The sequence below is a fragment of the Macaca fascicularis genome, chromosome 1 (assembly GCF_037993035.2).
Source record: "Macaca fascicularis isolate 582-1 chromosome 1, T2T-MFA8v1.1".
Classification (NCBI taxonomy): domain Eukaryota; kingdom Metazoa; phylum Chordata; class Mammalia; order Primates; family Cercopithecidae; genus Macaca; species Macaca fascicularis.
This window is the reverse complement of record NC_088375.1, coordinates 30,088,536-30,114,227: the sequence shown is the minus strand read 5'-3', so window position 1 is coordinate 30,114,227 and position 25,692 is coordinate 30,088,536. Positions and strand designations below refer to the sequence as shown.

The 25,692-nt window shown below is 42.1% G+C and overlaps 1 long non-coding RNA gene across 1 annotated transcript; it reads left to right on the top strand.

Moving 5' to 3' along the window:
* Nucleotides 1-3,025: 3,025 nt before the first annotated feature.
* LOC135968527 (uncharacterized) lies at nt 3,026-24,796 on the top strand. The gene is made up of 2 exons (XR_010583383.1): nt 3,026-3,218; nt 23,341-24,796. It is a non-coding gene; the product is annotated as an uncharacterized lncRNA (long non-coding RNA).
* Nucleotides 24,797-25,692: the final 896 nt, after the last annotated feature.

The window sequence follows — 25,692 nt, the reverse complement described above, 5'->3', positions numbered from 1 at the left end:
AAATTCTACAAAAATCAACAAATGCATTTCTTTTTGTAGGGAGAATTTTCCCCAAGGAACAGGAAGAAACAGTCTCTTATGTAACTGCTCAGAAAGGAGGCTTAAAGAAGATACTAGTTCCTTGGAGTCTGTCCTCTACAGATGAGAACCACTACCTGGTAGGCACGGAGAATTCTGAGGAGTTGCCAGACTCTAGTTCAGATACTGCCTCTAATCAGCCTGTGGCCAGGGGTGGGTTAACAGCCTCTTCTCAGGTATATAGTTTCCATCAAAAGCAGCCTGTTCTTTCCTCCCACTCCACAGAGAAACTGCTTCCAACTAGTTCTGAGTCCAGACCTGTTTTCTAAACAGTAACTGCCTAGCTGGGAGGCTTAGCTAGAGACCACTTGTTTATTGTACAAACAAGGTCAAGCTCTTTGTCTAAGGCTCTGCCTCAGCAGAATAGTAAACTTTGTTAAACCCTTTGAGGGAGTTCCGGGGAGTAAAAATAATTTATCTGCGTCCATTTCTTCACTGGATGCTTGACCTGCTTTATAGAGCTCTCTCTTCCAACAACTCAGCCCAGTTAAATTATATCTCATATATTTATAAACAAGTTACAGAACATTCTCTTGCAGCTGCACTTGAATTGTCTTTTCACTTCAGGCTTAACTGATCCTCCCAAATGGATATCCAGAGCCAAGAAATATACATTGAGATTATCAGGACCAAGATAAATCTGGCTGAGATGGCCATTTATTGCCATTCATCCATTGATTCATCAAACATATTGTTGAGCACCTAGTAAAAGCTTCTGCATTCTAGGCACTAGGTGCTGGATGCTAGAGCTACAGAGATGAAAGATGTGGTCCCTGCCCTCAAGCTGTGCACAGCCAAATGGAAGGCTTCATGATGTAGTGGGAAAAATAACAGACTTAAAGTCAGACAGATCTGTGTTCTAATCTTGATCCTGCCTCCTATTAACTATGTTAATATATGCAAATCCTCTCTAAAGTTTATCTTCCACATCTATATGACGGAAATAATAATCCTACTTTACAAGCTTGATGTGAGAATTAATGACATAAAGTATAGTACTTGGAACATAGTAAACACTCAGTAGATGACATCTATGTTGTTGTTGTCATCATCATCCTGGGGACAGCCCCATGAATCAACAATTACAATATTGCATGTGACATATGAGGATGGGAGAAGGTACTATAAGAACATAGTCTGCAATGTTGATGAGGAAGAAGACTTACAAGAGGAAGGGAATTGATACCAACCTGAGCCCAGAAGGATGAGTAGCAGAAAGTCGGGCATGAGAAGAGCATTCTCAGAAGGCAGAACAATAGCACATACAAAAGCCTGGGGTGGGGAGGGAGAAACAGGCACTTTCAGGAAATGTCAAGTAGTTCATTGTGTCTGGATCTTGGGATATATGTAGGGAAGTGTTGGGAGGGCTACCAAGGAAAGGAGGGACCATGCTGTCATCTTGGCAATGGCCAAGATGGGCCCTGCACTGCTGCTCTTTCTCTACTACCCTCCCGACCTAAATAACCAGATTGTCCCATGTCTCATAGAGACCATCTCTCTCCGCCTTAGGCTTTACAGATATGGGCTGTTTATTTCCATTTTATGTGTCTTCCCATGCCAGCCACTATAGGTGTCATAAGGGAGGAGCAGGGCTCTTATATATTCTTCAGGAGTTTCTGCTGAGAAGTTTGACCTACATTCCAACGTCATAGCAGGCTGTAAGCTTATTCAACTTCATAAAGTGCTCTGTCAGGTAGGAGAGGGCTTTATGTCTAGTAAGAACGTGAAGAGAAAAATAAATAACAACTGGTGTGTTCAACTACTGCAGAAACAATTCCTATGGCCAGAGTCTGTTTTTCTCACTGATGGCTTTGACCTAGACATAGCTTGGAAGGAGAAGCTGTAACTTGCTGCTGTGTCCTATAGGCAGGTTCAGTCAAATCAAGGTGACAAGCACTAATTGAGCATGTACCTTGTGTCTAAGACTCTGCCAGGCACTGCAGAGAAAGACTAAAACAGTGGACTGAGTCTCAAAGAGTTTACTTATTGAGTTCTGAGTTCATGGTTACATAGCCAGTAGGCCCAGCAGAATTGGAAACTGAGGTCTGCAGGACTCAAGTTCACACTCTTTCTGTTATGTTACTTTGCCCTTTTGGTATTAGGCACAGATAATTTGATTCAGGCACACCTACGAAGCAAAGTACAAGCCATGGCCAATCATGACACTATATGTCTTGTTGACTTAACATGAATGAGCCTGGCACAATAGAAATCTTCATTCGATTAGTGAAAGGAATATCGATTGGCCTTGCGAAGCATGAAGAGGTACAATATGACCAGGAATCTCTTGGTAAGCTCAGCTGACCCTGAAGGGGTCAAAGTTTGGGCTGCCATTCAACCCAGCTCTGGACATAGGAGAAACTTTAGTTAACCCTCACATTTGCCCTCAGAGTAAGTAAAATGGTCTCCAAGAAGCACTTGGGCAGGAGGTCCAATCTGTTACAGTGGGCTATGGAGAACCAAAGGCCAGAAGTAGCTTCAGTTGAGAAGGCTTGTGGACCATTCTGTTGCCTTCATTAGATTTGGTCATTGGTGTCTGCGATTATGTGTCATGCCTTATTGGTGTTGGGGTTGGAGGATGAGGCAGAAACAGCACTAAGAGAGAGACTGATGAAATTCAAAGGCAAAAACTTTGATAGATTAATGGAATCAACCTATATTAGTCTAAAAATTCACTTTGATAAACTATATGTCATTTGACTCTGTTACCTTTAGACACAAAGATTGCATTTTAGGCATCAGTGAGTGATACCTGCAATATCAAAAGAGAATATATAACCCGTTTGCCTTACCAAGGGACAAAGTGGAGATATGGCTTTAAATTCAGTCACTTTTAAGGGCTGGAAGAGATAAACATCTATAGAGTTACATAGAATGGAAATTGGGACCCTCTCTACACATTAACAAGGAAAATTGGCCCTAGAAAAGGTAGCCTAAATGGAGTGACTGCACTTCAGACCAAGAACACCAGCTGGCTCACTACAGGGATGTGGAAATAAGATTCTCACTGCCTCTATCTTGGTTTTACTACCTACGTAATGGAGATAATGATACTTCCTTTTACCTGCCTCACAGAATTGTTGAGAAGATGAATAATGCAGCATTTTAACAGGCTCTGAGACCCTTGAAAGATGGCTTTTGTAAGTACTGGGTATGATATTATCATTGTCATTATTACCTTATCACTTTATCTTTGCAGAAAATGATGCTTGGAAAAGCTTGCTGGTCATTTTGATATCAATTTCTGGCCAACTTCTTCTTCCCTAATTTCTTTCCATGCTGATGGACATTAAGCCAATTTAACTATCCGCTCAATCTCCCTAGTGTATCATGTACATCCTGACCTTCGATTCTCTGCTCCCATCATGTCCCCTGCGTGCTCTTCCTCTTCCTCTTCATCTTTCTAAATCTAGCCCTTTTCTCAAGCACTTGGAGAAGCTGGGGAGGCAAGGACTGAGTCTCCGAATGCATCCTATTCAAGCCCAATCAGGTTGGCAACTGCTAGACTTTGCATCAGGTCATTTTAAAGGTCATCAAACTGAAATATAACTTGTACACTCTTCAACTTGATTTTGATAGAGAATTATTTCCTCTGTCTTACTTCTCTGTGCAACAGTCAGAATTGAAACTGTATATAACATATACATTATTGCGATAGTAATGGGGTGGCTTTGCAGTGACCAAACTTTAGAAGAATGGATGATCTTTCAGATGTGGGTAACAGCTGCTGCAAAGTGGAGAGGTTGTCTGAAGTATCTTCTTCCTGATGTTAGATAATGCCTTGGTTTACAGTAACTCAGTAAGTTTGCAAGAGCCCATTTTATTCCAATGTAACTAAATCTCAACTCAAATTTATGAATAATAAAGTAATCTAACATTAATAGGATAAAAGTTATCTCCTCAAAGCTAGCTTTTCTGTTACTATCAATGGACTTACCGCAAAATATCCCCCAGATTTCTATATGACCCTTTCAACATTACACAGGCTTCAGTATGCAAGGTGATTCCCAAACAGCACACTCCAGGCCCTGAGCCTGAGCTAACTGTCATCACACTATCCTTTATAGGAATTGTTTTTGCTTCTGGTTTCATGATTTGGAAACACTTACTTTGGCTATGTCCATGTGTCAGTGAAACTTCTTCAGTTCATTGTCCTGCACACACTCTTGTTCCCTATGTTCCTTGTTCCCATGTGTTCCTTGTCCACATGGAGGGTGGTATAGTATGAGCTGCTGCAGGCAGCTTGAATGGTTTTTAACTCCCTCGGAAGAAGGTGACCTTTGAGTTAGTGTCCTAATGTTCTTATAAAAGGTGCCTCACATTTGTCTACTGTATTTGGAGGAAACCTCCAGCCATTACCTAGAAGTGCTAAGAAAGGATCACTCGAGTCAGCTTTGTATTAAGGACAGATGTAAAGGTGGTAGACCAGAATGAGACATGGAGAAGCTGGTCCTCCATCACGCTCTCCATCTATTAAAATCCTACTCTTCTTCCAAGATCCTTATCATCCCTAACTAAACTGATTTCCCTCACCTCTGTATTTCTATACACTTAATACTCTTCTTATGACATTTACCAATTAGCTGTGTCACCAATAATTTGGCATAATGTTAATAATCAAGAAAACTTTGCATTTACATGATGTTTTAAGGTATATGAAGTTTCACAGCATGTACTATTTCATTTGACCCTTACAACTTCTTAGAAAAATTTGTTACCTCTGTAAAACTTATTTTCTTCCTCTGTAGAAAGGAGTTGCTTCTTTCTTAAAAGAATTGGAAAACGTATTTATGTTGTCATTCTGGGGGAAAAAATACTCATTCAAATTAAGCCTTACAAAATCACGTAATCAAATAATGCTCTTCGGGTCATTGTGAGGAGTAAATGACCTAAGGGATGTGAAAACTGATTTGTGAAATATAAAGGCACATCCAGATGCAGAACCACAAAGGCCCTAAGGTTTCTGGTGTTTGCGACTGGGTGCCAAAACAGAGATTTGAAGCAATACATGACAGGGAGAAGATTTACCTGTTCTAAATCTTCTAGATGTAGAATCTAGAATATAGATGAACTCTAATCTATCAGAAGAGTATCTGATATGGCATCTATCTGTATAACTGGTCAAACTTAGGGGCTGGTGCTCAGGGAAAAATGTCAGTCCTAGTAGGTGTGAAAGTCAGTGGAATGTAGGCAGTAAGTGAAGACAGGAGTGTGAATAACATCAATGGAAGAGAATGCAGTATGAGAGAAGCCCAAGAGACCCCTTGGGATGGAGTCTCTTGGGAAAGGAAAGGAGTTGGCTGAGGAGAAGCTGAACTGGCAAGAAAAACAAAGGAAGAAATTCCAAGTTAGATACTAGATGTCAAATGAAAGGAAATGAAATTTTGGATTAGAAGCTTAAGAGGCCATTGGGAACTTTCAATATTCTAGTGGGTTGAGGAGAGAAAGGGACATGAGAAAATGGTAACAGTTAGTGGAGAGTTTGCATTGTAGGCTGTCCTTTTGAAAAAAATGGTGATGAAAGGAAACAGAAGATTGGATGGTAGCTTTGGGAAGAAAGAAATAAGACCAAGGAAATGAAAGAAAGAATAATAGCTAAGGCTTAATAATGATTTATGTCAAATATCAAACACGTAGCACTTATAGAATGCCAGGCACTGTTCTAAGTAGTTTATGAAAATTAATTCCATCCTCATCACTACCCTATGAAAGAGTTATTATTATTATCCCTATTTTACAGATGAGGAAACTGAGGCATGGAGTGGTTAAGTAAATTTCCCAAAGCCACATAGCAACAACAGAACTGGTAATTAAACTATAGGCAATCTGGTTCAAGAGTCCAGGTTTTAATTCATTTACCTTTCCTTTTATAATAATTTTGTAGTAACCAAACCATTAAGGAAGAAGTATTAAGACTTTTTCTTATTTTTAATGAGAATGATTTCAACTCACTTGGATACTAGGAAGAAGGAGCCAGCACCCTAAGAGATGAATAAGAATTTCTGAATAATAAAGAGAATAAGATCCCAGAGCACATGAGTGGCTATGGTTGGAAAGTGTGTATAAAGCAGTTAGTCTTGGGCAAGAATTTGTAATAATTCTCTCTTAAACAGGAGGAAAATAGTGAAAATAGAGATTTTAATTTTGAGGTTTTGAGAAGGGAATTTGAGCAAATCCATTTCAGATGGATGCTAGTAAAGTTTCTACTGAGAGATATTGGAGGAGTGGTTCAGGACTTGAGTAGAAAAAGCTGTAGCTTCCTAAAATGCAATGAGGAGTCAGCTTTTACCAAATTGCACTGAGAGCTGACTGAGTCCACCTGGTATGATTACTAAACACCTCCTGTATTCAAAGCCATATGCTGGGATCTCAACCTCCATTTGTCACAGCTTTTAATCAGTTGAGAAAAATATAGAAGAAGCACTTAGGAAACAATAGAAGACAAGATCAAATATCACTTGTGCGGCTTAATGCTTTTTATGGAGCTCAGAGAAGGGAGCGGTCAGAGGAGTTGGAGAAAGGCTGTAGCTTGAGCTGGTCCTTAAAGATCAGGAGAATTTGGGGGATAGCGTTGAAGGCACAATTTTTGGTGGTGGAGAAAGTGAGAAGAACAGAAGAATCGAAGGAAGAGAGGCAGGCATTAAGAGGTACTCTTGGGGCCAGGCACAGTGGCCCATGCTGTGAGGCAGAATTTTGGGAGGCCAAGGCAGGAGAATGGCTGGAGGCCAGGAGTTAGAGACCAGCTTGGGCAACATAGTGAGACTCCCATCTCTTATTTAATAAAGAAAAGGAGGCACTCTTGGTAAAAGCACAGGGACTAGGGGCCAGGAAAGCAGTGATAGTTCAGGCCAAAAGATAATCCTACCCAATGACCCACACCTGGTTGGATCCCCTCAGGCCCCACCATCAGTCTTCTTAGCTACTTCATCCCTGCCTTGCTTTTCTCCGTAGCAAGAATCACTTCCTGATACACCATATTAAAATTAATTTATTTATATTTCCTAGAATGTAGGCACTGTGAGGGCAAGAATAATTGTTTGAATCACTAGTGTATCTCCTAGGTCTACATCAAGTTTGGCTTATAAAAGGCTCTCAGTAAAGATTTGCCCAAACAAATACAGCAGCAGTCTCAGGGGTTACCTGGGGTCCCTCCAGCATAGGCTCAGGAATTTTTGGCTCACAACCTGCTGTGAAGAAAAGCCTGACCTAGACAGAAGTGACAGCCTGCTTCTCAAACAGAAGCTCTTTAATACCCAGGTGACAATAAAACTCTCAAAAATTAAAGGCAAGGAAGGGTTCCTCTAGAACTGGGGACTGAGGAAGGCTTCCCTGAGGAAGTGGGGGAGAAAGTGTTTAAGAACTGGTGGATTTTAAGCTAATTGATCAGAATGGTTTAAGTCCTTACCAAGGGCTTTACAGGGGCTGCATCAGCCCTGGTAAAAGGGACAGTTTGTTCCAGAGTTCTCTCCTAGGGAAGGAGCCTTTCCTCAGATCCTGGTCCAGGTAACAAAAGCCTCTTGTATTTTTACCAGTTTTTAAAGACTGTCCAATAGGGAAAAAATAATTTTTGCTCCAGACATTAAAGTTTAAAATTGGCCTCAAAGTAGGAAACAAAGCACATATTGCTCAGAGGCCAAGAGTTACACGTCTAAGCAGTGCCCAGTGATGAAGCTGATCCATGGCTGATATTGCCATTGTTCAGAAAGCATTTACGTGATCCTGGGTCTGGGTCCTGTGCCCATCTCGAGCTGCCAGTTCCTTCAGGCATTAGCAGAGTTATATAAATGAATCAGCCTCTCTATGAAGGGGTAATTCCATTTTCCTGTTCTGTAAAATGAGTATGAGAGTCCTCACTTGCTCTCCACAGCCCCACGTCTGCAGAAGGAAGGAGCTCTGCTCTCACCTGTGAACACCTTGTGTTCCATAAAAAGAGAACATTCGCTGTTAGTCAGTGGTACTGCTGTTTTGAAAGCCTATTGGCTATTTGTCAGGAGAGGTCATTTGTCACGAGAGGTGAGCTGGCAATTTTCTGAGAACCTTGGCACATGCCTGCAATTTCCCAGGGAGAGGCCTTTTGGCTTTTAATTTTCTTCCCCCAGAGAAAACCAGAAAGGTCCCCACCCCCCACAGCTTTGTAAAATACCCAGAAGGAAAGACTCAGTAAGAAGCCTCTGATTGCCTGCTAGGAAAGGGTAGGCAGGTGGGGAAAATCTGGTTATACCTGTCAATCCAGCCTCCTCAGCTGAAATGGCAATCATGAAGAGAAATGCCCCTCCCTCCAGCTATAATGCGCTTGGTGACAATTTCCTATTGAGAAGAGAGGCAGCTGGGAGTTGAGCCAAACTCCCTGAAGCCAGGACAGCTCTGCAAGAAGTGGGTGCCTGCTTGAGCTCTAGTCTCAGTCAGGGTTGATATAACACAGTGCTGGAGGGCTAGACTTTGATACCTGTCTCGATGCTCCCTGGCAAAGGCCTGCATGTGTCATTGTCACCTGACTGATGAGTAAGGCGAAACTGTCAAACTCCAGTCCAGAAGATTGATGTGGCAGTGTTTGGCTGAGGCAGCGCTGGAGAGTCAGTCTAGCCCCAGGATCAACAGAGGGGCTTGGGTTTCTTACCCCATTCTCCTTCCCACTCTCCCTCGCTTCCTCATCTCCTGCAGTGGACACAAACTCTCCTGAAGAGGCAGAATTACATGGTGAGGACTGATCTATACAAACGATACCTCGGTTCCAACTGGCTCCACCACTTGGTAACTGTTTGTTTTTTGGCAAATCACTTAACTTTTTTTTTTTTTTTTTTAGGTGGAGTCTCACTCTTTTTTTTTTTTTTTTTTTTTAAATTTATTTATTATTATTATACTTTAAGTTGTAGGGTACATGTGCATAACGTGCAGGTTTGTTACATATGTATACTTGTGCCATGTTGGTGTGCTGCACCCATCAACTCGTCATTTACATCAGGTATAACTCCCAATGCAATCCCTCCCCCCTCCCCCCTCCCCATGATAGGCCCTGGTGTGTGATGTTCCCCTTCCTGAGTCCAAGTGATCTCATTGTTCAGTTCCCACCTATGAGTGAGAACATGCGGTGTTTGGTTTTCTGTTCTTGTGATAGTTTGCTAAGAATGATGGTTTCCAGCTGCATCCATGTCCCTACAAAGGACACAAACTCATCCTTTTTTATGGCTGCATAGTATTCCATGGTGTATATGTGCCACATTTTCTTAATCCAATCTGTCACTGATGGACATTTGGGTTGATTCCAAGTCTTTGCTATTGTGAATAGTGCTGCAATAAACATACGTGTGCATGTGTCTTTATAGCAGCATAATTTATAATCCTTTGGGTATATACCCAGTAATGGGATGGCTGGGTCATATGGTACATCTAGTTCTAGATCCTTGAGGAATCACCATACTGTTTTCCATAATGGTTGAACTAGTTTACAATCCCACCAACAGTGTAAAAGCGTTCCTATTTCTCCACATCCTCTCCAGCACCTGTTGTTTCCTGACTTTTTAATGATCGCCATTCTAACTGGTGTGAGATGGTATCTCATTGTGGTTTTGATTTGCATTTCTCTGATGGCCAGTGGTGATGAGCATTTTTTCATGTGTCTGTTGGCTGTATGAATGTCTTCTTTTGAGAAATGTCTGTTCATATCCTTTGCCCACTTTTTGATGGGGTTGTTTGTTTTTTTCTTGTAAATTTGTTTGAGTTCTTTGTAGGTTCTGGATATTAGCCCTTTGTCAGATGAGTAGATTGCAAAAATTTTCTCCCATTCTGTAGGTTGCCTGTTCACTCTGATGGTAGTTTCTTTTGCTGTGCAGAAGCTCTTTAATTAGATCCCATTTGTCAATTTTGGCTTTTGCTGCTGTTGCTTTTGGTGTTTTAGACATGAAGTCTTTGCCCATGCCTATGTCCTGAATGGTACTACCTAGGTTTTCCTCTAGGATTTTTATGGTATTAGGTCTAACATTTAAGTCTCTAATCCATCTTGAATTAATTTTCGTATAAGGAGTAAGGAAAGGATCCAGTTTCAGCTTTCTACTTATGGCTAGCCAATTTTCCCAGCACCATTTATTAAATAGGGAATCCTTTCCCCATTTCTTGTTTCTCTCAGGTTTGTCAAAGATCAGATGGCTGTAGATGTGTGGTATTATTTCTGAGGACTCTGTTCTGTTCCATTGGTCTATATCTCTGTTTTGGTACCAGTACCATGCTGTTTTGGTTACTGTAGCCTTGTAGTATAGTTTGAAGTCAGGTAGCGTGATGCCTCCAGCTTTGTTCTTTTGACTTAGGATTGTCTTGGAGATGCAGGCCCTTTTTTGGTTCCATATGAACTTTAAAGCAGTTTTTTCCAATTCTGTGAAGAAACTCATTGGTAGCTTGATGGGGATGGCATTGAATCTATAAATTACCTTGGGCAGTATGGCCATTTTCACGATATTGATTCTTCCTATCCATGAGCATGGTATGTTCTTCCATTTGTTTGTGTCCTCTTTTATTTCACTGAGCAGTGGTTTGTAGTTCTCCTTGAAGAGGTCCTTTACATCCCTTGTAAGTTGGATTCCTAGGTATTTTATTCTCTTTGAAGCAATTGTGAATGGAAGTTCATTCCTGATTTGGCTCTCTGTTTGTCTGTTACTGGTGTATAAGAATGCTTGTGATTTTTGCACATTAATTTTGTATCCTGAGACTTTGCTGAAGTTGCTTATCAGCTTAAGGAGATTTTGGGTTTGGACAATGGGGTTTTCTAAATATACAATCATGTCATCTGCAAACAGGGACAATTTGACTTCTTCTTTTCCTAACTGAATACCCTTGATTTCTTTCTCTTGCCTAATTGCCCTAGCCAGAACTTCCAACACTATGTTGAATAGGAGTGGTGAGAGAGGGCATCCCTGTCTTGTGCCAGTTTTCAAAGGGAATGTTTCCAGTTTTTGCCCATTCAGTATGATATTGGCTGTGAGTTTGTCATAAATAGCTCTTATGATTTTGAGGTACGTTCCATCAATACCGAATTTATTGAGCGTTTTTAGCATGAAGGGCTGTTGAATTTTGTCAAAAGCCTTTTCTGCATCTATTGAGATAATCATGTGGTTCTTGTCTTTGGTTCTGTTTATATGCTGGATTATGTTTATTGATTTGCAAATGTTGAACCAGCCTTGCATCCCAGGGATGAAGCCCACTTGATCATGGTGGATAAGCTTTTTGATGTGTTGCTGAATCCGGTTTGCCAGTATTTTATTGAGGATTTTTGCATCGATGTTCATCAGGGATATTGGTCTAAAATTCTCTTTTTTTGTTGTGTCTCTGCCAGGCTTTGGTATCAGGATGATGTTGGCCTCATAAAATGAGTTAGGGAGGATTCCCTCTTTTTCTATTGATTGGAATAGTTTCGGAAGGAATGGTACCAACTCCTCCTTGTACCTCTGGTAGAATTCAGCTGTGAATCCATCTGGTCCTGGACTTTTTTTGGTTGGTAGGCTGTTAATTATTGCCTCAATTTCAGAGGCTGCTATTGGTCTATTCAGGGATTCAACTTCTTCCTTGTTTAGTCTTGGAAGAGTGTAAGTGTCCAGGAAATTATCCATTTCTTCTAGATTTTCCAGTTTATTTGCGTAGAGGTGTTTATAGTATTCTCTGATGGTAGTTTGTATTTCTGTGGGGTCGGTGGTGATATCCCCTTTATCATTTTTAATTGCGTCGATTTGATTCTTCTCTCTTTTCTTCTTTATTAGTCTTGCTAGTGGTCTGTCAATTTTGTTGATCTTTTCAAAAAACCAACTCCTGGATTCATTGATTTTTTGGAGGGTTTTTTGTGTCTCTATCTCCTTCAGTTCTGCTCTGATCTTAGTTATTTCTTGCCTTCTGCTAGCTTTCGAATGTGTTTGCTCTTGCTTCTCTAGTTCTTTTAATTGCGATGTTAGAGTGTCAATTTTAGATCTTTCCTGCTTTCTCTTGTGGGCATTTAGTGCTATAAATTTCCCTGTACACACTGCTTTAAATGTGTCCCAGAGATTCTGGTATGTTGTATCTTTGTTCTCATTGGTTTCAAGGAACATCTTTATTTCTGCCTTCATTTCGTTATGTACCCAGTAGTCATTCAGGAGCAGGTTGTTCAGTTTCCATGTAGTTGAGCGGTTTTGATTGAGTTTCTTAGTCCTGAGTTCTAGTTTGATTGCACTGTGGTCTGAGAGACAGTTTGTTATAATTTCTGTTCTTGTACATTTGCTGAGGAGTGCTTTACTTCCAATTACGTGGTCAATTTTGGAGTAAGTACGATGTGGTGCTGAGAAGAATGTATATTCTGTTGATTTGGGGTGGAGAGTTCTATAGATGTCTATTAGGTCTGCTTGCTGCAGAGATGAGTTCAATTCCTGGATATCCTTGTTAACTTTCTGTCTCGTTGATCTGTCTAATGTTGACAGTGGAGTGTTGAAGTCTCCCATTATTATTGTATGGGAGTCTAAGTCTCTTTGTAAGTCTCTAAGGACTTGCTTGATGAATCTGGGTGCTCCTGTATTGGGTGCATATATATTTAGGATAGTTAGCTCTTCCTGTTGAATTGATCCCTTTACCATTATGTAATGGCCTTCTTTGTCTCTTTTGATCTTTGATGGTTTAAAGTCTGTTTTATCAGAGACTAGTATTGCAACCCCCGCTTTTTTTTGTTCTCCATTTGCTTGGTAAATCTTCCTCCATCCCTTTATTTTGAGCCTATGTATGTCTCTGCATGTGAGATGGGTCTCCTGAATACAGCAGACTGATGGGTCTTGACTCTTTATCCAGTTTGCCAGTCTGTGTCTTTTACTTGGAGCATTTAGTCCATTTACATTTAAGGTTAAGATTGTTATGTGTGAACTTGATCCTGCCATTATATTAACTGGTTATTTTGCTCGTTAGTTGATGCAGTTTCTTCCTAGCCTCGATGGTCTTTACATTTTGGCATGTTTTTGCAATGGCTGGTACCAGTTGTTCCTTTCCATGTTTAGTGCTTCCTTCAGGGTCTCTTGTAAGGCAGGCCTAGTGGTGACAAAATCTCTAAGCATTTGCTTATCTGTAAAGGATTTTATTTCTCCTTCACTTATGAAACTTAGTTTGGCTGGATATGAAATTCTGGGTTTAAAATTCTTTTCTTTAAGAATGTTGAATATTGGCCCCCACTCTCTTCTGGCTTGGAGAGTTTCTGCCGAGAGATCTGCTGTTAGTCTGATGCGCTTCCCTTTGTGGGTAACCCGACCTTTCTCTCTGGCTGCCCTTAAGATTTTTTCCTTCATTTCAACTTTGGTGAATCTGGCAATTATGTGTCTTGGAGTTGCTCTTCTCGAGGAGTATCTTTGTGGCATTCTCTGTATTTCCTGGATTTGAATGTTGGCCTGCCCTACTAGGTTGGGGAAGTTCTCCTGGATGATATCCTGCAGAGTGTTTTCCAACTTGGTTCCATTTTCCCCCTCACTTTCAGGCACCCCAATCAGACGTAGATTTGGTATTTTTACATAATCCCATACTTCTTGCAGGCTTTGTTCATTTCTTTTTCTTCTTTTTTCTTTTGGTTTCTCTTCTCACTTCATTTCATTCATTTGATCCTCAATCGCTGATACTCTTTCTTCCAGTTGATCGAGTCGGTTACTGAAGCTTGTGCATTTGTCACGTATTTCTCGTGTCATGGTTTTCATCTCTTTCATTTCGTTTAGGACCTTCTCTGCATTAATTACTCTAGCCATCAATTCTTCCACTTTTGTTTCAAGATTTTTAGTTTCTTTACGCTGGGTACGTAATTCCTCCTTTAGCTCTGAGAAATTTGATGGACTGAAGCCTTCTTCTCTCATCTCGTCAAAGTCATTCTCCGTCCAGCTTTGATCCGTTGCTGGCGATGAGCTGCGCTCCTTTGCCGGGGGAGATGCACTCTTATTTTTTGAATTTCCAGCTTTTCTGCCCTGCTTTTTCCCCATCTTTGTGGTTTTATCTGCCTCTGGTCTTTGATGATGGTGATGTACTGATGGGGTTTTGGTATAGGTGTCCTTCCTGTTTGATAGTTTTCCTTCTAACAGTCAGGACCCTCAGCTGTAGGTCTGCTGGAGATTGCTTGAGGTCCACTCCAGACCCTGTTTGCCTGGGTGTCAGCAGCAGAGGCTGCAGAAGATAGAATATTTCTGAACAGCGAGTGTACCTGTCTGATTCTTGCTTTGGAAGCTTCCTCTCAGGGGTGTACTCCACCCTGTGAGGTGTGGGGTGTCAGACTGCCCCTAGTGGGGGATGTCTCCCAGTTAGGCTACTCAGGGGTCAGGGACCCACTTGAGCAGAGAGTCTGTCCCTTCTCAGATCTCAACCTCCGTGTTGGGAGATCCACTGCTCTCTTCAAAGCTGTCAGACAGAGTCGTTTGCGTCTGCAGAGGCTTCTGCTGTGTTTGTTATTGTTTACTGTGCCCTGTCCCCAGAGGTGGAGTCTACAGAGACAGGCAGGTTTCCTTGAGCTGCTGTGAGCTCCACCCAGTTCGAGCTTCCCAGTGGCTTTGTTTACCTACTTAAGCCTCAGCAATGGTGGGCGCCCCTCCCCCAGCCTCGCTGCTGCCTTGCCGGTAGATCACAGACTGCTGTGCTAGCAATGAGGGAGGCTCCGTGGGCGTGGGACCCTGCCGGCCAGGTGTGGGATATGATCTCCTGGTGTGCCTGTTTGCTTAAAGCGCTGTATTGGGGTGGGAGTTACCCGATTTTCCAGGTGTTGTGTGTCTCAGTTCCCCTGGCTAGGAAAAGGGATTCGCTTCCCCCTTGCGCTTCCCAGGTGAGGTGATGCCTCGCCCTGCTTCAGCTCTCGCTGGTCGGGCTGCAGCAGCTGGCCAGCACCGATCGTCCGGCACTCCCCAGTGAGATGAACCCAGTACCTCAGTTGAAAATGCAGAAATCACCGGTCTTCTGTGTGGCTCGCGCTGGGAGTTGGAGACTGGAGCTGTTCCTATTCGGCCATCTTGCTCCGCCCCGGAGTCTCACTCTTGTACCCCAGGCTGGAGTGCAATGGCGCGATCTCAGCTCACTGCAACCTCTGCTTCCCAGGTTCAAGTGATTCTTCTGTCTCAGCCTCCCGAGTAGCTGGCATTACAGGTGCCTGCCACCAAGCCCGGCTAATTTTTGTATTTTTAGTAGAGATGAGGTTTCACCATGTTGACCAGGCTGGTCTCAAACTCCTGACCTCAGGAGATCTGTCCGCCTCAGCCTCCCAAAGTGCTGGGATTACAGGCGTGAGCCACTGCACCCAGCTTACTTAAGTGTTATGTGCTTTAATTTCGTCAAATCCATCTGTAATAGAAGAATGAAAATAATGATACCTACTCCAAGTTCTACGAGAATTAAAACAATGAGCACGTGCACAGTGAATAGTGCCTGGCACAGGGGCTGTACTCGATAAATGGCAGTATTGAGTAATAACAATGATACTCCTTGCAGCCCTCTGAAGGTTGCAGCTGCAGGCTGAGCCTGGCGGAAGCAGCATGGAATATCAAGTTGCTAAAGAAAGTTGTTTAGCAACTTTCATGGGCCAACCCTTCCCCTTCCCTGATCTTGAGAAAATTGTATTACTTTTGCGTCTTTATAAAACTCAGAATTGTTCTCTGACATCTTAGCTATCTCACCTCACCTCACCTCACCCAGTTTATAAAGCTACAGTGGCCTTGGCCATATGGCTACCCACCCCCACAACACACAGACACATTCCCCAGGGGGCACGATTCATGTGGTCACTTTCCTTTTAGCTTCTCCAGCCCTTAAATTATATTTCCAGGGAATTTGAGGAAAAAAATCAATAACCACCCCAAAAACCTAGGTACCAAATGTGTTTTCTCCATCTGTGATTTAGCGTCTCAGAAAACAGAGGCCTCCATATGATGTGCCCATCAGGCCGAAAGTTAATTCACATTTCCAGACTGCCCACATTTCTAATAATTCACATTTGCAGTCGTCTGCTGCAAGATTGCCCTGTACTAAGCCCTTTCAAAACCTCTATCACCAACTTGGGTGAGGGATGGGTTGAAGAGTATCATAATGCAGTGGAAGCAACTTGAAAGCCACGTTCTGCTGTGGAGGCTGGATGCGTAATAGATGTAACAGTTAAAAGTCGACTCCAGTACTTCTGGGATATCAGTGTGCCTCTAATTCACCTGGAGAATGCTTTAAAACATAGTATCCTGGGTCTCACCCCAGAATTGGAGATTCAGTAGATCTGTGATGGAGCCTGAGAAGCTGCATTTATAACAAGTTCCTAGGGAAATGGGAAGGATGCTGCCAGGGGAGCATATTTTGAGGGCCACTAATTTACACAAACCCAAGGGATTCCCCAGCTTCTCTCTAGCCACCCAAAGTCACTGGTTTCTTGTTATTCTTTAATTCTTTTGTGCAGCAGAGCAGCACAGCAAATAATGCTGCCATTAGGAGAGCAGGCTCTGGGGCCAGACCACCTGGGTTTGAATCCTGGCCTCATTTTACAAGCTGTGTGATCCTGGCCAAATTGTTTAACCTTTCTGTGCCCCAGATTCCTCATAAAAATACATACTGATATTTTCTGACTGCTTACTATGTACTAGGCATAGTTCCAATGTATTTACTATTAATTTGTTGATTCCTATAAGACTAGGAGGTAGGTGCTATTGTCCCCAATTTACAGATGAAGGAATTGAGGCACATCGAGGGATAATAATAGTAAACACATTATTATTGTGTAGATTAAATAAAATAATCCATGCTAAATTTGAGTTTGAGCTTAAGAGAATGTTATTTACACTTACTGTGGAAGCCAAGATTGGAAGGTCCTCTCCTTTCTTTTGAAAACTTTAAGGACATTTCTAAGAGGATGAACCCTTGTGCTTTCATCTGAGTCCTACGGACAGGATCTAGCAATCATATCTCATATCCTGTCCCCCATTTAGGTCCTCCCACAAGAGAAGGGTTTCTCCCTTGCAGACTTTCTGTCTCCAGAGAGCTGCCACAGTTCTAAGGGCCCCAGGGCATATGTGGGTGGAGCAGTGGGAATGGGGGAGGCATCCAGGAGGAAGTCTGCTTGAAAGCAATGGTGTGTGTGTGCCTGATTAAGCAGGGAGTCCTGTATGAGACCTGACAGGGGCAGCTCACAAGAATGCAGGCAGTTTGCAAGCTCACTAGACCAAAAGAGGAAAGAGGGAGAGGAGAGAAAATGCCCTGAGCCCCAGAGCTGCGCCAGCACATTCCAGCATGGCCGACACTTGCTGATGGCCCTTTGTTTTTCTACCAGAGCTAGTGAGTAGGGGATAGATACCCGGGCATTGCTTTTCCTGACCTTGACACATTTTAAGCTTTCTTTTTCAGATGAGGACAGAAGGCTTTCTAAAGTAAACCTAGGTTGAATGTGAATACTAATTGGTATTTAATCACCATCATTAAATACCATCAGAGTAGCTATAAGTAAAACATTCTGATATGCAGGGAAACATCACTCAATTCTAACCAGTTGTGCCGGGTGCTGAACCTCTTGTCTGTTCCTACACCCTGCCATGTCTTGGGATCAACTAATATCTTCTCTGCCCTTGGGATGTCACCTCCCCCAGATGGTTCTTTGATTCCCTTTCTCAACCTCATCTCTCACTGGGGCTGGATTAGGTGCTGATCCCAGATGCTCTCATAGCCCCTGTTCTTACCATATTATTTCATGATGGCTTGTTTAGTTGTCTGCTTCCTCCATTCAAGAAGAAGTTATAACCGTCTTATTCATTTGATTTCCCAATGCCAAGCACAGTGCCAGGCAGATAATAGGCAACTACTAAATCTCCATTGATAACTATTTTGTGCATACTGTTCTCCCACCCAGCCTTTGCTATCCTGCTAAGTTCTGTGGGCCCTCCATTCCTCAAAGACCTGATTCCTACACTCACAGAGAACAGTAAAAGCAGAAACTGTGAGGCATTCTGCTTAGTTAGTGGTAAGCCCTGGAGTGAGAAATGTTTGATGTGTTCCAGCTTAAACTAGGGGTAAATGGATTGAGTGAACAAATGGGAGGTGACTGCCCAGTGTGAATTGGTCCAGAGTGATGGATGGATGAGAGGTGTGTCTAAGCAGAGACAGAAGAGCACAGGCTTACACAGAAGGCCTCAATAATCCACTTGATGCCTTTCTAGATACCTAGTTCCTCCCATGTTAACAATTCTGATGAGAGCAGATGCTCTGGAAGACCAGCTTTCCAGCAAGCCTTTACCATACTGATGAGGGCCATAGGCTGGCTAAGCCTGGTGTTATAGGACTCGCCACATCCAAGGGGTGAGTTATATTCTGGCCTAAATCTGAGCCTTAAAGATGTGGCTTAGGTTCTGCTGGCAGACATACCTCTCTGTACCACTTCTCAGTCCTCATCATTGCAGACTTTTCTTCTCTCATCAGTTGGTCCTAAATTATATCCTTGGTCATAAGGGAACCAGGAGGAAAAATTGTATGGGTGGAACTTGTTAATGAAAAAATCCAAATTATGTAAAATACTTTAAAAGGGTTTATTCTGAGTCAACATGAGTGTCCAGTGTCCAGTGCCCAAGGAGAAACACAAACCCAAGAATCCTTGAGTAAGTGGTCCCATGGCAGTCAGATTACATTTTGGTTTTATGTATTTCAGGGAGGCAGGAGTTACAGGCAAAGACATACATCAATACATGGAAGAGATATATTAGTTCCACCTGAAAAGGCAAGATATCTTGAAGTGGGAAGGGGGGGGGGTGCTTATAGGTTACAGGTGAATTTAGAGATGCTTTAATTTATAATTGGTTAAAGGAGTAAGGTTCTATCTACAACTTGAAGTCAATAAAAAGGAATGTCTTAAATTAAGATTAGGATGCTCTGTAGCCAGACTGATAGTCTGCAGGCATGACTTAACCCTTGTCTTCTATGGCCTTAGTCTTGTGTATACTTTGGTATCTTATTACCAGTTTGCTTTGTTAGCCTTATGATCTCTGTTTTAACAGTAATGCTGGTCAGTTGTGCCTAAACTCCAAAAGGGAGGGAGTATAAAAAGGTAGGTCCAACCTTTCTTGCTGTCATGGCCAGGAATTAAGTTTTTAAGGTTTCTCTGGGGTCCCCATGGCCAAGAGAGGGTTCAGCTGGTGAAGAACTTAGTATTTTAAGTTTACAAACTGGATGGATACCTCAAAGGGCATCTGTTAATAGATCAGTAGGGTCCCTTTTTGGTAGGAGACAGGCAATGAAGATAATGTTCAGGGTCTAGGAAGGCCTATTAGTTTGCCCTGGGTAGGATACAGTTGGGGCTCAGAAAACAATACCCCAGAATGAAGGCCTCAGAAACAGCCTCAGGAGCAAAAGGTTTTCTTTGACCTGCTGCTACCCTCTTGTCTCCCAGTCCCCTTTCTCCCCTGAGACTAATCATAGAAACCAGAATCCCTCTTCACCAAGGTGGGTAGAGAAACCAGAAGCCTTTTTCCCTAAAGCTAGCCATAAAAACTAAAAATATTACTCTAACGTTTCCTCTTTCTGTGTAAAAACTGTCCATAAAGAAATTATCTGACTTACCTTGTTTGACTGTAGGTCATAAGACCCCCGATTGCAAAGAGGGCTCTGCCCCAAACTCAGAAGGAAGGAGTGCATGCTCAGAGGCTAAGAAGAATCTAGGCAGACAGGCCTTGCTGGTTTTCCCCACTCAGTCTACTAGCATTAGATCATACCTATTTTGTCCAATCATATTTCTACACAGCTTTCCATACTTTGTTGAACTAAGCATAAAAATGAACCATTTCCCCTTTATCTTTCAGTCTTCAGTCTGAAGGTTCCTGAGTACACATGTTAAATAAATTTGCCTACCTTTTCTCCAATTAATCTGCCTTTTGTGAGTTGATTTTTTAGTGACTCTCTGGCCCCTACAGTACCTGTGCGTGCACCTGGTGCAGAGGACCCCATGATTTTAGTGCTGTCCTTGGTGACTGATTGCTCTCTGTCCATAGTTCAATGTGTTTCAGATTCTCCCTTTGTTGCTTTTGTGTGCATGTAGTTTTCTTAACATGAATATAGGCTTTTGGTGCTTCCTTTGTATTTTAGCACAGTTATAGGAACTTGGGATGAGGGGAAGAGGAAAGACAATGCTTATTGAAATTATATAAAAATCAAGAAAGGCATGGGGGACAGAGCTTCAGTCCCATCTATTGCCTTTCCAATCTAAGACTAAATTTAGTGTTCTGATTTTATTGACTTTATAAACTTCTAAATGAAAGTTTATGCAAAACATCTATGATACAGAAACAGGCTACAACAAGAACATGAGTGGTAATCTATTAAGAAAGCTCATAAATTTTTCTGAGGATGCTAGGAAGCTCAAGTGTCCACCATCAGGGAGAATCCTCTATTACCCCCGTGTCCCAAACACTCTAAGCAAGACCCAAACACTCTAAGCAAGACAAAGTTAAGCAAGACCAGAGCTACATCCTTATTTTGGAATAAACTTTGGATTTGGCTGTACCCAAGCATCACCCTTCAGTGAGCAATGGAGGCCAGATTCAACAAGACATCACAAGGGAATCTCATCCCTGGGACAAGTTCTTTTTTTCCCACAAACATTAAAACTAACTGAGATATCTGGCATAGCAAAGTGGGTGATCTCCCTAGCATTCAAGAAGAAATAACTAAAGGAAGATAGATTGGTTGTCTTCAAATATTTGAAAATTTTTTGTTATTGGAGGGGAGTGGCTGGCTCTGTACTATTACTATAGATCAGTAGGGTCCCTTTTTGGTAGGAGACAGGCGATGAAGATAATGTTCAGGGTCTGGGAAGGCCTATTAAGGGAGAAGTAGAAGAGTGGAAGCATAAAGACGTTGATTTCACCTCGGCATGAGAAACAACTTTATTTTATTTATTTATTTATTTATTTATTTATTTATTTACTTACTTACTTATTTGAGATGGAGTTTTGTTCTTGTCGCCCAGGCTGGAGCACAATGGTGCGATCTCAGCTCACTGCAACCTCCATCTCCCAGGTTCAAGCAATTCTCCTGCCTCAGTCTCCCAAGTAACTGGGATTACAGGTGTCTACAACCATGCCTGGCTAATTTTTGTATTTTTAGTAGAGATGGGGTTTTGCCATGTTGACCAGGATGGCCTCAAACTCCTGACCTCAGGTGACCCACCCACCTTGACCTCCCAAAGTGCTGGGATTACAGACGTGAGCTGCCACACCCAGCCAAGAAACAAGTTTCTGTCAATTCCAGCTACCTGAAATTCAACAGTCTGCTTTTGGGGTAATGAACTTCACACTGAAGACATTTTCAAAATATTTAATTTACTTTCTTAAATAAGTGATATATACAACACAATGATATTCAAAAGGAACAAAAAGTTATATTTTGCAAATGTCACCTCCTTCCAACCCCTTTTTCCTAAACATTTCTTTTTCTTCTGAAGAGACAATCTTTTTTTTTTTTTTTTTTTTTTTTTTTTTGAGACGGAATCTCGCTCTGTCGCCCAGGCTGGAGCGCAGTGGCCGGATCTCAGCTCACTGCAAGCTCCGCCTCCCGGGTTCACGCCATTCTCCTGCCTCAGCCTCCCGAGTAACTGGGACTATAGGCGTCCGCCACCTCGCCCAGCTAGTTTTTTGTATTTTTTAGTAGAGACGGGGTTTCACCATGTTAGCCAGGATGGTCTCGATCTCCTGACCTCGTGATCCACCCGGAAGAGACAATCTGTATTACCTGGCATTTGGTCAAAGGCCAGACAACTCTGTGAAGACTATTGTAAGTGGTCCTCGGCTTCTGGCATTGGACAAAATGACTTCTGGGGACCTTCCAACTCTTGAATCTCCTTCTTTAAATTTGCAGGCTATCATCCTTAAGGTTCTAGAACAAAATATGAATTCACTGCACAAGGGTTGGGCTGAGGACTTACAACTGACAGTGGTAATGCTGGGCTAGTTCTAGGCAGCCCTTACGGCAACAGGCAGCTTGCAACATGACACAAGTCAAATATCTGAGAGAAAATGAATTTAGACATCTGGACAAAGCTTTTAGGAATCCTTTTGCCAAATGTAGTCCTCCCACCCACCCATTTGAAGTCAAAGACAGGAATAGAACTGCAGGGTAATTGGGAAGCAGGAACAAGAGTTGGAGAAGGAGTTTAGGAAGGAAGGGAGGAGACAGGATGGGGATGGAGTGGCATGGAACAGTGATGGTGCTGTCAGGGACTGCTAAAGGTTCTAACAGCGGTGACTGGACACAATGGTCTTTCAAATTGTCCATTGGAAAACCCCACATGCTCTTCTTGTTCCTTATTCCTGGCTATCTCCTGCCTTCTCCAGATTTCTCAAATGCCTCTAAAACCTCTTGTCATATTACCTATAAAGCATGATTTATTCCCCTGACACACAGAGTCACCTATAACTGCATAAATGGAGTCTCTTTTTCACATATCTTGGAAAATTCAAAGGCATTTTTTACCCTGAAGGTAATCTTAAGCCTCTGTTTCTGACAGATGAGTTTGGTTACAGCCTTCAAGGGTATCCAGATCTCACAAATCCAGGTGGCATCTGTCCTATTTCAGGAGCTTGGCTACTTCCCCAGCACAAATGGAGGAAAGTGAAAAGGAGAAGGTCTTTCAAGTAGGGCTCAAGACTTACCTTCAATAGAAGGTACAAGAGGCCACCTTGCATAGCTCTGGTTCAGCTTTTTAGAGGGAAAACAAATAATAAAATCATTTTATTATCATGATTGTTTCAATGGCCATTATTCATTTTAAAGGCCAAGAAGTCAGTATTTATAAAATGTAAATTGAAGAAAAAAATGTCTAGACATATTTTTGTGTCAGCAATAACAAAGTACATGACAAGCAGAATCAAAAAGTCATTAAGGATTTTCTTATTCAAGACAGTTTTGCAAGATATCTCAAAGAACAGAGTGTTACAGAGTTCTATGCTTGGAAGCGGGTTTGGCGTGAGTTTTATAAGCATCTCCTCACCTATAAAGCACTTATGAACACTCTGTTCAAGAACCTTCACCAAGGAGATTTCTGGAAGTAGCGCTGGGCTGGGGCTGGAGTTGTGAGCATTATCCAAGTCACTTGAGACAACATTGTGCAATAGAAACACCACATCTGCTGAAGACAATGGTGGTATCAAGGATAAAAGTAATGTTATGAAGATCTAACATATTTAAGTACCTACCACAGAAACATTTGCTGGGTACTCGGCATGTATGGTATGTTCTTATTTTTGCCTCAACACTCATGAGATAACGAATCATTGCAACCTTGTTTTGCAGATTAAGAAGCTGAGGCTCAGAGACATCAAGCTACTTTCCCAAGGTCACTCAGCCAGGAAGTGAAGGAGCCAAGGCACAAATGCAGACTTCTTGACTTCTCAGATGTCTGCTAACTCCTATGGTAAACTATGAGGAGTCAGCCTAGGAGAAAAGAAGAAAACACAGTAGAATGATTTCACAGAATGAGCTTAGGTAAGAAGAAAGGGAACAATTAGAAAAGTGAGTAGTAGGAAGAACAAGAGGGACCAAGTGACATGCAAAAAGTAGACTGAGGTGAGTGATGTGGAACTAAATGTGTAAATGACCAATTGGCTGAGACCTGCCTTTTATTTGATGTTTGTGTGGTAGAGTAGGTATAAGCCTTAGAGGAACCCTGCTGGCATGGCTATCATCTCGTACCCCCAGCAAGGCTCCCCACACCAGGACAGGGCAGAACTGGGGAAGGAAGTATATGTGCTTCAGGGGCAACTTGGGCCCCAGGTTCAGTCCTGCAACCTATAACCAGAACCCTGTGTGTCTGGCTCTGAATCTGTCCAGAGTGTATTGTGAAGAGGATGTATTGGCTTAAAGGAGTCACACTGGGCTGAAAATGTGTATCTCTGAGGAACATGTCACAGCATACTCATCCCAAGCATTCATGTATAGGAAACCCTATTAACTTAGCAGCATGAGAAGTAGAGAAACTTTTATCAAAAACTATGTGAATGATGTAAATTGTGGGAAAATGGAAATAACAATCTACTTGTCTTGGTGAACAATGCTTATTGCAAAATACATGTAAACTAAAATTAAAATTCTAAACCACCCCCCTTCCCCACCAACTGAGCAGCTCTCCTCTTGGTCAAAGGGACCCCAGAGAAACCTTAAAAACTGGCAGTGCCTAAACTCCAAACTGTTGTGCCTAAACTCCAAAAGGGAGAGAGTATAGGGGAGAGTCCTACGTGCCTTGTTATACTCTCTCCCTTTTAGGTACAACAACTGACCAGCATTAATGTTAAAATAAATATCATCAGACTAACAAAACAAACTGCTAATAAGATACCAAATTATAAACAAGACCAAGGCCAAAGAAGGCAAGGGCTAAGTCATGCTGACAAACAATAAGTCATGCTAAACATGTCGTATTGTGGCTGACTCTGATGTAGCATTCATAACTTAATTCCTTTCTGTTAACTCCAAGCTTTTAGACAAATTTTTGTTCCTTTAATTGCAGATTACAGAATCTCTGAATCCACCTATTACTTGTAAGCCCTTGCTTCAAGATATCCCACCTTTTTGGTTAAACCAATGTATACTTTCCAGGTATCAATTTATTCTTTTGCCTGTGACACCTACCTCCTTGAAATGTATAAAGTCAATCTGTAATTTAACCACCTTAGGACCAAACTTGTTGGGTTTGTATTTTTCCTTGGGCTGTGGTCACTCGTATTTGCTCAGAATAAATATTTTAAAAATATTTTACAGAGTTTAGTTTTTCTATTAACACACACAAAAAGTATTCCTGGTGTGTCACAAATAAGCATTTCAGTATAGTGATTAGAAATAACCTTCTTCAATCTAATCTCCACTATTACAAAGATCTAAAATTGGTAACTGTGGCTCGAGCACATTCAAACTTGGATTTGAGTTTTTCCGTTGTTCACGCAAACCTCAGCCCTGTTGGAGAGGGTTTATGCATGCTAAGGTTTCTTTCTCGTTTGCTTAGAGGAAGAGGTGCAGCATGCAGAGGAGGGGTCTATATACACTTCTTCCATTGTTCATACTAGGTTAGAGGCAGAAAACTATTTCAGCCCTTGGTAGTTCCCACAGGACATCACCTATGTGCTTTTCTAAGCATGAAGCTTTATTATACTGTCGAATTTCTGTTCCCAAGCCAACTCTGAGTATCCCTTCTTCCCTTTGAGGGCTAAATGCATTGAAACCACTCAGTACTGACTTGCTTTTGAATACAGAGAGCCAAGCTCTGCTGTGCTGGAGTTGATTCCTACTGGTTATGAAAGTGATGAAAGTGATTGTTAACTTCCCAAATTTTGTGAGTTTGTTGTTAAGCCACTGGTAGCTTGAAATTGGTCATGCTAGAAGATTTACACCACAGAAACTGGTGAATGATACAAATAAAGCCACTTTAAAAAAATAAAGAGAAGAGGCCATGATTTGGCTGTGCGCAGTGGCTCACACCTGTAATCCCGACACTTTGGGAGGCTGAGATGGGCGGATCACCTGAGGTCAGGAGTTTGAGACCAGCCTGGCCAACATGGTGAAACGCTGTCTCTACTAAAAACACAAAAATTAGCCAGGCGTGGTTGTGGGTGCCTGTAATCCCAGCTACTTGGGAGGCTGAGGAAGGAGAAT